The sequence below is a fragment of the Hyperolius riggenbachi genome, chromosome 9, assembly GCF_040937935.1.
Source record: "Hyperolius riggenbachi isolate aHypRig1 chromosome 9, aHypRig1.pri, whole genome shotgun sequence".
Classification (NCBI taxonomy): Eukaryota; Metazoa; Chordata; class Amphibia; order Anura; family Hyperoliidae; genus Hyperolius; species Hyperolius riggenbachi.
Genome location: NC_090654.1, coordinates 253400991 through 253413571, shown reverse-complemented (window position 1 = coordinate 253413571; position 12581 = coordinate 253400991).

The window sequence follows — 12581 nt, the reverse complement described above, 5'->3', positions numbered from 1 at the left end:
AAGGTCCCCCTGCACTCTGCAATCCCTCGTAAATCACAGCCACGCTGCTGACAAACAGCTTGTCAGAGCTGGCTGTGTTTATCTCTATAGTGTCAGTCTGCTGCTCTCCCCGCCTCCTGCAGAACTCCAGTCCCCGCCTGCATCCCTTCCCTCCCTGCTGATTGGAGGGAAGGGACGGGGGCAGGGACCGGAGCTATGCAGGAGGCGGGGGAGCAGCTGAGACTGACACTATAGATGTAAACACAGCCTCAAAGCATGGCTGTGATTTATGAGGGATTGCAGAGTGCAGGGGGACCTTAGTGGGGTTTGGGATAGCAACAGAGGCTGGGCTGTATAGGCAGATCCAGCCTCTGTATGCAGATAACATTCTTTAAACACACCTCGGGTTCTCTTTAAATCGTGATCGCTCAAAAATCACATTTGTGTTGACTGAAAAATAAAAATCATTCTGAAAAACGCTAACGATTTTGCATTCCCCAGGGAGAGAACAGGGCCTTAGGGCCGGATTCCACTAGCCAGCGCTCATCTTGCAGGACGCACGCCCTCATGTGAAGTGATGCGAGCACGCATCCAGATCGCTTAGCAGTGCCATGCACCTCTAGGGATTCAGGTGTGTGCTGCAGAAATCTGAATTCAGAATTGCACCAAAGTGCGAATTGGACGGCTAACAATTGAAAGTATAGGCAGCGAACTCATCTGCGGGGAAATGCTGCCGATTTGCCGCAGATTTGGGACGCATTTGGCTCTAGTGATTAATGGGCTCTTAGTCTATGTTTCCATTTGTCTGCTGCATCCATTACTGAAAAAGAGGCCACATGCGGAGGCAAAAATCGCATCCGAATTCTCCCTAAGCTGGCTAAGACATTGGTTATGGGGATTCAGGTGTGGTGTCCGAATTCACATGTGGGGAAACACTGTGGGACGGCTTTAGTAGAAACGAAGCCTAAAGGTTAGTTTCACACCGGGTTCTGGCATTGCGTAATAATGTACACCTCAGACAAGCAATCGCAACACTTGCGGCGGCGTCCAATGTAAAGCCTCGTGCACACATACCGTCTTTCCCCTAAAGTAAGACCTACCCCGAAAATAAGGCCTAGCTGGGGGGGGGCCCTGTGTGTATGGGGAGGTGCGTGGACTCTTACCGCACCTCCCTTGTGGCTGCGCCCCCCTCCATTCCTGGTAATTCTTCCGGTGGCGGCATTGCAATTCATCTGTGAGGGCGCCCTTTGACCCTCACGCAGTACGCTCGGCCGGCTCTGCGCTGGCGCTCTCTTCCTGTCATCATGTGCGCCCGGCAGATGCGTCCCAGGCGCACATTGATTAATTGACCCGCTGGGAAATCAATTGCGTTGGGCAATTAAATGTTCCCGGAAGTATTACAAAGTAACCCTCTGGAAAGCTTTAACTAATGTGTTTAATCTGACAGACTTTCACGTTACTGTGCTTGTTGCATCCTATGTGCGGATATCTCCCCCCCCCCCCCCGCCCCCAATTTCATAATAATTACCTTTATTGTGACCCTCAACACTGTTCTAGGGGGACATAATAACATAATATACCAAACATTGAAAATATGTCACCTGTATTAAAAAGCACCTCTATTATAGCTCTTATAACACTGCCAGTGCCAACTCAGTCTTCCCTATAACAAGTGCCTCCATTGTGTTTCCTCTAGGACAAGCACTTTCATTCTGCCACCTCTGACAAGCACCACCGTAATATCTCCTCAGCAGACCTGCCCTCAGCAACACTGCCTTTGTGTCTCCTCTAGAGGATGGCTGCCGTTACGCACCTGTATAACAAGTCAAACTAAGAGAAACCGGGAAACACTCTGATCAAACATTACCTAGCTCTCAAAGGGAGGTTCTGTAGGGCTGGCCAGCCTACAAAAGACACAAAGCTTCTCATTGATCAGCTCTAGAAATAGCAGGAACCAGAACTCACATCCTGAGACCAGAATAACAGACTAAAGTTGCGTACACACCTTTGATTTGTGTGGGGATCCGATCCCCTTGAGCGACATCGCTAGGCCGGCCAGTGCACATGCATGTTAGCTGATGACGCGTACTGTTGCTATTGCTGGGGGGGGGGGGGGGGGGGGCAGGCGAAGGGATGATAGAGCACCACATGAGTGGTGTTGGACGGGGAGCGGCGTCTTCAAAGAAGTTGGCCATCAGTCAGGTGAGTTGATCAGCCGGGAAGATTGCTCGTGGGTTTGGGATCTGCCATAAACTCTTGATTATCGGCTTAGGCTGTCGTTATTGGCTGCCTCAGCCGACTTAAGTCAGGCATGTGTACGAGCCTTTAGTGGGACTTCCCTTTTAACTCCTACCCGACCGCCTAACACCGATAGATGTCGGGAAGGTGGCTTCCCCATGACCGCCTAACGCCGATTGGCGTCAAGTCCTGGGGAAGTGTTTTCCGATCGCCGCTAGCAGACTGAAAAGAAAAGTAACCGCCATTTCTTTTCATTGTACAGAGCTGCAACCTACAGCAGCGCTGTACTGAGGACAGCCGGCTGTCCCCTGGAGCAGCTCCAATCGTGATGCCTATGAGAGGATCGCCCCGATTGGCTTTCGGGGGGAGGGATGGGGGAAAGAAAAAAATAGCCAAAAATTACAAATAAATAAATTAAAAACAAAACCCTGCAGCAGCGATCAGAGCCCACCAACAGATAGCTCTGTTGGTGGACAGAAAAGGAGGAGGGGGTGTTCACTTGTGTGCTAAGTTTTATGGCTCTGCAGCGAGCTAATAAAGCTGCAGAACACTGAATTATAAAAAATAGCCTGGTCACTAGAGGGGTGTAAGCCTACAGTCCTCAAGTGGTTAAAACACGGTTGAAAATGTTTGGAAACAAATGTCTTTTTAGATCAGATATGAATTTGGTTTCTGCTACTAGCTTGATTGTTGGGATACAGTAAGGCCTCTTTCAGATAGGCAGCTGAAGGAGTGAATTCTCCCTCTGTCAGCTTCTAGTGCTCACCAGTCAGGTGTTAGCGCTTGGTACCCGTGGTGAACAGCCCCTCCCCCAATCAGGGCCGGATTTGTACTTTTTACCGCCCAAGGCCAACGATACTGGCTGTATGGTTGTTATCTCTGTGTGCCACAATGAGAATTTTCCTTACTTTCCATCATTGGATGTCACAGACAATAACTATTTTAGTAATATGTGTATAGATTATAAATGATGTTTTTCTTAAGAACTTTTATGTTATGATTGCCATCTCGTTAATGATGGAACCATTGTGTCACCATGAGAGTTAGGTTTATGTGTACCTGCAGAAAAGAGCTTACAGGTCTTTCAGGGACGAAACAAGTACAGGATAGAGAGTTCAAAGGTTAACTCTGTCTTTGTATATAGGGATGGCTGCATAGAACAGCTTTACTGCTCCTCACTGAGCCGCCCCTAAATTTCTGGTGCCCTAGGCCATGGCCTATGTGGCCTTGCCAGAAATCCGGCCCTGCCCCCAATGGAGTCACATCTGAGCATAGCCGTTTCCTGATGTGATGTCGCATTGTTCTGCCGTGGAGTAACACCGTCGTGTGTCAAGAGCTGACGGCGTGGTATTACAAATGCTACCATTCAGATGCATTTAACCCCCTTGGCGGTATGAAACATTCCGCCAGGGGGCAGCGCAGCAGTTTTTTGTATTTTTTTAAAATCATGTAGCGAGCTCGCTACATGATAGCCGCTGCTCAGCGGCATCCCCCCGCCCACTTCGATCAGGAAATCCCGTTCAAAGAACGGGATTTCCTGGAGGGCTTCCCCCGTCGCCATGGCGACGGGGCGGGATGACGTCACCGCATTGGGACTCCAGATCCAACCCTCGGCGCTGCCTGGCACTGATTGGCCAGGCAGCGCACGGGGTCGGGGGGGGGGGCGTGCGCCGCAACGATAGCGGCGATCGGGCGCGCGGCGGCGGCGTTCGGGGTGCTGGCGCAGCTAGCCAAGTGCTAGCTGCGTCCAGCAAAAAAAAAATTATTTAAATCGGCCCAGCAGGGCCTGAGCGGCACCCTCCGGCGGCTTACCGCTAAGGAGGTTAAAGGGCAACTAGTGAGGATAATATGAAGGCTGCCATGTTTATTTCATTTTACACATAACCAATTGCCTGGCAGCCCTGCTGATCTATTTAGCATACTCATCTGTGTGTGACAGTGCCGCTCCCTCCCCCCTCTCCAAGAGGATAGTGACTGCAGTGCCAACATCTCTGCACCCTCATTTCTTATGATCTATTTAGCTGCAGTAGTGTCTGGATATCCGTCATGCAAGAAAAAAGGAAAATGTGCACCATCCGTCCTGTTGCTTGTGCGATTTATTGCATTCTGATAGTCATACATACGTTGTTTGAGATCTTTTTTTATTACTTTTTATTACACAAGAGACTGTGTATAATAGAGGGAGTGCCGCACAGTCTTGAATTCCTCTATTTGGCAACAGTGTCTAAATATCACCAGAAACAAGCATGCAGCTAATCTTGTCAGATCTGACAATAATAATGTCAGAAACACATGATCTGCTGCATGCTTGTGCGCGGTCTATGGCTAAAAGTATTAGGCCCATTTTACACTTGCGCGTTTTCGTTGCGTTTACCGTTTTTACCACAGGGTAAGCCGAATTACAAATTACACTACCGCAGGTATCTCCAAAGCCTGTTTTTAGCATCATCCAATCGCACGGCAACTAAATCGCAGGCTGCTAATGTGAAACCGGCCTTAGAGGCAGAGGATTAGCAGGGTAGCCAGGCAAGTGTTTATTGCTTAAAGGATGCCCGAACTGAAATGTGACATAATGAGATAGACATGTATATGTACAGTGCCTAGCACACAAATAACTATGCTGTGTTCTTTTTTTCTTTCTCTGCCTGAAAGAGTTAAATATCAGGCATGTAAGTGGCTGACTCAGTCCTGACTCAGACAGGAAGTGACTACAGTGTGACCCTCACTGATAAGAAATTCCCCTTTTTTACCTCTTTCTTGCTCTCAGAAGCCATTTTCCGCTAGGAAAGTTTTTTATAGTTGGAATTTCTTATCAGTGAGGGTCACACTGTAGTCACTTCCTGTCTGAGTCAGGACTGAGTCAGCCACTTTAGCATACCTTATATTTAACTCTTTCAGGCAGAGAAAGAAAAAAAGGAACACAACATAGTTATTTGTGTGCTAGGCACTGTACATACACATGTCTATCTCATTAGGTCACATTTCAGTTCGGGTATCCTTTAAAATAAAATAAAAGACAGCCTCCGTATCCCTCCCACTTCAGTTGTTCTTTAAATTACACCCGAATAGCACTGGTCAGCAGACGGGACACTGAACTGCTCCACAAGCACGCAGTTCAGCTGTCCATCTGAAAAAAAGGAACAAACCATAGTTATTTGTGTGCTAGGCAATGTACATACACGTCTGTCTCATCATGTCACCTTGGATGTCCTTGAATGCATTAGGCAGACTTCTCTTCAGTACGCAGCATATCTGCTTAACTCTGACAGTGACATCACCAACCAGAGCCATGGACACATTCCATGTCCTGGAGCTGGAAGCTACTCATAGCAAACTATGCCTGGCTTATGAAGGGCTGTAGGGGGGAGGGGGGGGGGACTGCTAAGCCATTTAAAGTTACAAACTAAGTAAGGCCTCTTTCTTTCTCTGCATGAAAGAGTTAAACATCAGGTATGCAAGTGACAGTTTCTGTCTGGGTCAGGACTATAGCGTAACCCTCACTGATAGGAAAGTGTTTTATGGCTGCAATTTCTTAACAGTAAATAGCTTCTCAGAGCAGGAAAGAGATAAAAATGATCAATAGTTCATAGATTTTAGCTCTGGTATACTTCAATGAAGGTGTCATTGAGAAGAGGTTATGAAACAGTAAAGACTTAAAAAGTAGATTTTAATATAAAATAAAACTGTGGGATAACTAAAAAAAAAAAAAAAAAAAGTTGTTTTTAGAAGGAGGAGGACAGGAATGTTTATCTCATTAGTTTATTTTCACCTTGGATGTCCTAATTATTAGGAACCAGGAGACTGGACCCGTGAATCAAATATTAATTAATCAATAGTGTCTGATAGCAAGAGGAGGTTTCTAGAAATGAGTGCAGAACTATCTCAGACTTCTAAAGAGGGTGCAATTTATTTCTAAAACTGGGATGTGATCAGATTCTCAGAATCGTTGCAGTCTGGGAGGTAGAGGCTGCCATACACTGGCAGATTCCCAGCAGACATGCCCAAAACATAGATCCCTCTCAGAGTGATTTTGGTTTTTAAGCGCCGGGGTTTTTGAAGGGACTCCGAGCAGTGCAGAAACTATGGAAATATGCATATCATTTTAAAGCTCTCTTTCTCCTCTTTCCAATGATATATAAACCGCCGCCCTACGCCTTTTAGTTTTCGCTATTTTCGGGATTGAAATAGCCGCGGCCGTGATTTCGATCACGAAAATAGAGAAAACAAAGTCCTAGGGCCGCGGTTTATGTTTCGCCAGAAAGAGGAGAAATAGAGCTTTAAAATGATATCCATCTTTCCATAGTTACATTGTATTACACAGGGCAACTTTTTCCTAAAGTCAGCAGCTGGATATCATTTTAAAGCTCTTTCTCCTCTTTCTGGCGACACAAACCGCGGCCCTACGCCTTTTAGTTTTCTCCATTTTCATGATCGAAATCGCGGCCGCGGCAATTTCGATCGCGAAAATTGCAAAAACTAAAAGGCGTAGGGCGGTAGTTTATAGATCATTGGAAAGAGAGCTTTAAAATGATATGCATCTTTCCATAGTTTCTGCACTGCTCGGAGTCCCTTTAAATCGCCCTAAAAGCGCTTGTGCAATGATTCCCTATGAGTGTTCACATCGGTGCGGTTCGATTTTGATCCGCTCACCAAAGCACTGCCTGTTCCATTTCCAGGGGCAATTTCCCTCAATGGAAGGTACAGGGAAATTGCAAAGCGCTTTGTATAGCGATTTCCCCAGTGCTTTCATGAATAAAATACAATGCATTCCACACCATCATGCACAGTGGTTTGATAACGCTATAAAAAAGCTGAAAAGACAAGGCCGAAAACCTGAGAGACTGTGGTGCAAATCTCAGTCCCCAGAAGACAAACATGCCTTAATCCTCCACTTGAAGAACTACCAAAAGGTAATCACAGGAAAAAAATCATCCTTTCTATCACAAGAGATTGCAAATGCAGTTAACAAACTAACCCATCTGTTCCGCACAGTGGAAAAACTCTGCAACCCGGCATGTCAAAAACTTAATATCGAGTCTTCAAAGGACCTCTGTGACCAATTTGCCCATTTCTTCACAGACAAAGTCTCCGCTATAAGGTCCGCCATCCAACTTACAGCATCTGAGTCTACTATTGCGCCGAAGACCATTAGCAGAGACAACGTAACACCTTGGTCAAACTTCAAAGAAATTGATGAAGAAGTCACATCAAGCATCCTCCTTCACCTCCACCTAACTACCTGTGACCTGGATCCTGGCCGAACACAGTTTATGTTGAACTGCCCCGACCTGTTCGTACCGGTATTCCTCAAAATTGTTAACTGTTCCTTACAATCAGGGATATTTCCTGATCTACTGAAGGAAGCAATCATCAGGCCTCTCCTCAAAAAACCCTCCCTGGACCCAGAGGCAATGACCAGCTACAGACCTGTCTCTAACCTCCCCTTTCTGGGCAAGCTAATTGAAAAAGCTGTTTACCTCCAGCTAGAAGCCAAAATCCTACAAAACGACAGCTATGACCCATTCCAGTCTGGCTTCAGGAAACACCACAGCACTGAAACTGCCCTCATCCAAATATGCAACCACCTGCTCATGGTAAGAGACAGAGGAGAGTGCTCGATCCTAATACTGCTAGACCTTTCTGCAGCCTTTGATACAGTTGACCATGACATCTTGATAAACAGGCTACAGGAATACTGCGGCATTGATGGCATAGTTCTTCAGTGGTTCCAATCCTTCTTGAGTGGCAGAACCCACAAAGTGTCTATGGGGCCCTTCCTGTCCACCCCTGTATCACTTAACAATGGGGTGCCCCAGGGCTTAATCCTCTCTCCCCTGCTTTTCACGATTTACATGATACCGCTTGGAAAACTAATCCAAAAACATGGCCTGACATACCACTGCTATGCAGATGACACCCAACTATATCTTTCCTTCAAGCCTGGTCTGACAGACCCAACTCTAACTATAAACGCCTGTTTACGTGAACTACAGCAATGGATGAATGACAAATGGCTGAAACTAAATGCAGACAAAGTCCTTTTGATTGGAGGGAAGAGCATGATAACAAAACAACTTACCGTATTTTTTGGACTATAAGACACACTTTTTCTCCCTCAAAAGTGGGGGGGAAAAGTCAGTGCGTCATATAGTCCGAATACTACATATTTGGACCTGTGCCTACTTCCCCTGTCTGCTATGTCTGCATCCCCCGTCCATGTGTCCCTCTATTTCAGTGTCTGCCTGTATTCTGTGACCCAGTGTCTGCGTGTCCCAGTGTAATAATCACATAAACGCAACTGCCCGGTGTCTGCTTGTCCCAGGGGCCGCCTGTGTCCAGTCACTCTGTGACCCGGTGTCTGCGTGTCCCAGTGTAATCACATACATGCAGCTGCCCGGTGTCTGCTTGTCCCGGGGCCGCCTGTCTCCAGTGTTGGTGTTCCAGTGTAATAATGATATACATGTAGCTGCCACTTATTAACCACGCTGTCCCCCGTGTCTCAAATACCGTACATACCTCTCGTATCTTTTATCATCGCGCTGTCCCCCGGTACCGGCGCAGCTTGCATCATCGAGAAGTCCTGGACATCTTTGCAGAGAAATAACCAATCAGGCAGGGGGTGCTGGCTTTAATGGCCAATCAGAATGCTCTCTGCTCCTTGCTCCTATGTTGATAGGACGCGATGGTCTCGCGGGCGGGACCACCTCTCCGTCAATTGGGCCAATCACAGCGCGCAGAGATTGGCCCCCAGCCTGATTGGTTATTCCTCTGCAAAGACGTCCAGGACTTCCCGATGATGCAAGCTGCGGCGGTACCGGGGGACAGCGCGATGATAAAAGGTACGAGAGGTACGTATTTGAGACAAGGGGGACAGCGTGGTTAATAAGTGGCAGCTACATGTACCGTATAGATTATTACACTGGAACACCAACACTGGAGACAGGCGGCCCCGGGACAAGCAGACAACGGTGCAGCTGCATGTATGTGATTACACTGAGACACGTAGACACCGGGTTACAGAGTGACTGGACACAGGCGGCCCCCGGGACAAGCAGACACCGGGCAGTTGCGTTTATGTGATTATTACACTGGGACGCAGACACCGAGTTACAGAGTGACTGGAGACAGGCAGACACTGGGACATAGGGGGTTGGCAGACATGCAGACCCTGGGACACAGCACACACTGGGACAATGGGGATAAAGACCCTGGACATGGAGGAAACAGGGGACTAAGGAAGAGGGTCAGAGCACAGGGCATTGGACGCCAGGACAGAGGACATAGGTGGACAGAGCACATGGAGACAAGGGAAGGGGGAAAGAAGACACGGGGCCAGAGGACATGGAGACAGAGGAAGGGGGAAAGAGGACACGGGGCAGAGGACACAAGGTGGACAAAGTACAGAGAGACATAGGAGGACCACAGGGGGCATAATAAATACAAGGAATGCATAAGGGGAGCAAAATAATTGGAGGGAAAGATCCATAAGATGCCCCTGCACCATAGACACACCTAGGTTTAGTTTTTGTTTTTTTTTCCTGATTTTTGTCCTCTAAACCTAGGTGCGTCTTATAGTCCGGAGCGTCTTATAGTCCGAAAAATACGTTAACCACTTCCCGACCGCCTAACGCACAGAGGCGGCCGGGAAGTGGAGTCCTGAAGGACCGGCTCACCCACAGAGGCGGCGGTCCTTCTAAGGGCATGGGCGGAGCGATCGCGTCATCCGTGACGCGATCCTCCGCCGGCGCCTGTCACCGCTCGCCCGCCGCAACATCCCGCCGGCTATACAGAAGCGCCGGCGGGATGTTAACCCCGCGATCGCCGCATACAAAGTGTATAATACACTTTGTAATGTTTACAAAGTGTATTATACAGGCTGCCTCCTGCCCTGGTGGTCCCAGTGTCCGAGGGACCACCAGGGCAGGCTGCAGCCACCCTAGTCTGCACCCAAGCACACTGATTTCTTCCCCCCCCTGCCCCAGATCGCCCACAGCACCCATCAGACCCCCCCCCTGCCCACCCCCCAGACCCCTGTTTGCACCCAATCACCCCCCTAATCACCCATCAATCACTCCCTGTCACTATCTGTCAACGCTATTTTTTTTTATCCCCCCCCCTGCTCCCAGCCCCCTCCTGATCACCCCCCACCCCTCAGATTCTCCCCAGACCCCCCCCCCCCAGACCACCCCCCCCCCTGTTTACTGTATGCATCTATCCCCCTGATCACCTGTCAATCACCCGTCAATCACCCCCTGTCACTGCCACCCATCAATCAGCCCCTAACCTGCCCCTTGCGGGCAATCTGATCACCCCCCCACACCAATAGATCGCCCACAGATCCGACATCAGATCACCTCCCAAATCCATTGTTTCCATCTATTCTCTCCTCTAAACACCCACTAATTACCCATCAATCACCCCCTGTCACTGCTACCTATCAGATTAGACCCCTATCTGCCCCTAGGGCACTCAATCACCCGCCCACACCCTCAGAATGCCCTCAGACCCCAGCCCTGATCACCTCGCCAGTGCATTGCTTGCATCTATTCCCCCCTCTAATCACACCTTGAGACACCCATCAATCACCTCCTGTCACCCCCTAGCACACCTACCCATCAGATCAGGCCCCAATTTGCCCCGCGTGGGCTCCTGATCACTCGGCCAAACCGTCAGATCCCCCTCAGACCCCCTTCCGATCACCTCCCCAGTGCATTGATTGCATCTATTTTCCCCTCTAACCACCCCCTGAGACACCCATCAATCACCTCCTGTCACCCCCCTAGCACTCCTATTCATCAGATCAGGCCCAATACAACCTGTCATCTAAAAGGCCACCCTGCTTATGACCGGTTCCACAAAATTCGCCCCCTCATAGACCACCTGTCATCAAAATTTGCAGATGCTTATACCCCTGAACAGTCATTTTGAGACATTTGGTTTCCAGACTACTCACGGTTTTGGGCCTGTAAAATGCCAGGGCGGTATAGGAACCCCACAAGTGACCCCATTTTAGAAAAAAAGACACCCCAAGGTATTCTGTTAGGTGTATGACGAGTTCATAGAAGATTTTATTTTTTGTCAAAAGTTAGCGGAAATTAATTTTTATTGGTTTTTTTTCACAAAGTGTCATTTTTCACTAACTTGTGACAAAAAATAAAATCTTCTATGAACTCGCCATACACCTAACGGAATACCTTGGGGTGTCTTCTTTCTAAAATGGGGTCACTTGTGGGGTTCCTATACTGCCCTGGCATTTTAGGGGCCCTAAACCGCGAGGAGTAGTCTAGAAAACAAATGCTTCAAAATGATCTGTGAATAGGACGTTGGGCCCCTTAGCGCACCTAGGCTGCAAAAAAGTGTCACACATGTGGTACCGCCGTACTCAGGAAAAGTAGTATAATGTGTTTTGGGGTGTATTTTTACACATACCCATGCTGGGTGGGAGAAATTTCTATGTAAATGGACAATTGTGTGTAAAAAAATCAAACAATTGTCATTTACAGAGATATTTCTCCCACTTAGCATGGGTATGTGTAAAAATACACCCCAAAACGCATTATACTACTTCTCCTGAGTACGGCGGTACCACATGTGTGGCACTTTTTTACACCCTAAGTACGCTAAGGGGCCCAAAGTCCAATGAGTACCTTTAGGATTTCACAGGTCATTTTGCGACATTTGGTTTCAAGACTACTCCTCCCGGTTTAGGGCCCCTAAAATGCCAGGGCAGTATAGGAACCCCACAAATGACCCCATTCTAGAAAGAAGACACCCAAAGGTATTCCGTACGGAGTATGGTGAGTTCATAGAAGATTTTATTTTTTGTCACAAGTTAGCGGAAAATGACACGTTGTGAAAAAAAACTATTAAAATCAATTTCCGCTAACTTGTGACAAAAAATAAAAACTTCTATGAACTCACCATACTCCTAACGGAATACCTTGGGGTGTCTTCTTTCTAAAATGGGGTCATTAGTGGGGTTCCTATACTGCCCTGGCATTTTAGGGGCCCTAAACCGCGAGGAGTAGTCTTGAAACTAAATTTCTCAAAATGACCTGTGAAATCAAATATCATATCCCTCAAGTGGGATCACACCCATAGCACTACATTAGCAAGAGCTTTTCAAATCACAAGAGCTTACAAAAGGCTTCAAAAGGTGCTGCTAGTGGGTTCCAGGCCTTATGCTTTGAAATAAAAAAAATGTAGAAGTTCAGGATCATTTTATAAATGCAATGGCGTAGCAATAGGGGGTGCAGAGGTTGCAACTGCACCGGGGCACTTGGGCTAGGGCGGCCATCCCTGTACATACACATGTCTATCTCATTATGCCACATGTCAGTTGTGGTATCCTTTAAGTGTCTCTT